The sequence below is a fragment of the Malus domestica genome, chromosome 03 (genome assembly GCF_042453785.1).
Source record: "Malus domestica chromosome 03, GDT2T_hap1".
Lineage (NCBI taxonomy): Eukaryota > Viridiplantae > Streptophyta > Magnoliopsida > Rosales > Rosaceae > Malus > Malus domestica.
In genome coordinates this window covers 13,849,171-13,850,833 of record NC_091663.1, presented here as the reverse complement: position 1 = coordinate 13,850,833, position 1,663 = coordinate 13,849,171, and the positions used below count along the sequence as shown (strand labels likewise).

At 32.9% G+C, this 1,663-nt stretch overlaps 1 long non-coding RNA gene across 1 annotated transcript; it reads right to left on the bottom strand.

Annotated features, from left to right (window-relative positions):
• Positions 1-268: 268 nt before the first annotated feature.
• On the bottom strand, positions 269-1,185 carry LOC114824119 (uncharacterized). Its single transcript, XR_003772365.2, has 2 exons — positions 902-1,185; positions 269-525 (listed from the first exon to the last, which is right to left on the bottom strand). It is a non-coding gene; the product is annotated as an uncharacterized lncRNA (long non-coding RNA).
• Between the last annotated feature and the right edge of the window lie 478 nt (positions 1,186-1,663).

The window sequence follows — 1,663 nt, the reverse complement described above, 5'->3', positions numbered from 1 at the left end:
GGTACAAATTAAAAAAGGGCTACAAATTAAAAATGCGTACAAACTAAAAATAAAAAAATATGATAAAAAAATTTAGCCATAAATATAAATATACCAAAGGTAATATTTCTAACACTAAATGAATATTCCTTCAAAAAAAACACTAAATTAATATATATAGAAATAAAAAATATTTTTATTATTGAAATAATTAATGATGTTTATTAATATCTAAAGACCTTGATCAAAATTTAAAAATGAATAAAATTTTAATAAATGGAGACACACCTTTTTTTTTTTTTTTTGAAAAGTGGAAAAGTTTATTAAACACCAGTCAAATGTACAAACAGAACACAGGCCCAGCAAACACCAATAACCAAACAAAAAAGGGCCTAACACAAAGGAAAACTGAAAATGAGCCCAACAACCTAGGAGCCCAGAAAACAACACAGCCGAGAAGCTTCCACTGATTTCTCCACCAACAGAAGTCCAAGCCATCCAATCAAGATGTCGTCCACCTCCGAGTATCGCCTCCTCCGACGCCACCTGAGCACAACCATTAGTAAGAGATAGTCGGCAACCAAAAGAGAAGCCAACTAGCAATATGAAGCTCGTGGAAACCCACAAGCAATGTTGCCAAAAACGGCAAATAACTAAGAGAATGCGGTGGTGTAGAGCTGGTGAAAACACCAGACCTCTACACACGAACTCGATAGAAGACATGGCTGAAAACCAAAGCAAGGAAGAGCCGAGAAAAGTTAGACCCGCAGGTGTAGAAGAATTGGATAGGAGAGAAAAAATTCCACCTTCCACTCAATAATAACAATAAAAGTTTACTATATTCTAAAAAAAGTTAAATAAGGCTGATACTAATTTTATCTTCTAAAATAATGGAAACAAACTAGCAAGGGCATAAACTTACAAAGGATCGTTGCAAGTTCTTTTAAGTGCAAGTCCTGATTAAGGATTTCAATGCAAAACACCAAAGAGCATAGATTAGAACCAACCAATTAGCCTAATAACTACAACCAGCCAATTTTTGTGTCTTCTGTAAAATCTTGAGTTCTCCTTGTACAGAAATACCTGCATCAAGGTCTCTTAGACGATGAACTGTCCATGCGGTTCATACCAGGACTCAAGTTCTTGCGAGCGCGGATTCAGAGAAACAATTTCAATTTGTATGAGCCTTTTCTTAAAATCAGGCACGTTTTACACAATTCCGGAACCGTGTGCCTATTTGTATCCCTTTTGATATTGCTGATTTTTCTAAACCATTAAACTCAAATTATGGTTGCCACTTAGGACTATGATCTAGTAGTATTCTTCTTCATTTGTAAGTGAAATGTGATTCGATTCTTGCTAAAGGCGAATTTGAACCACATTATTGCTAGCCTATTATGAGACTAAACTCACTCTTTCCCCTCGTTGATAATATCATTTGTTAAAAAAAAAAACTCAAATTCTGGTTGTAATTATTCTTTTGTTTTTTTTTTTTATTATGTGATATTTGTTTGGGAAATTTTATTTGAATACACCTAACCTCTTTTTACACCCCACTTAAATTTTAAATGTGAAGTTTATTTTTTACCTTATTGCTTAATTATCATAAAGTACAAGTTAAAATTAACTATAAAACTAAAATTTATCAATAAACCTACATCTTATATTACTATCACACAATCTT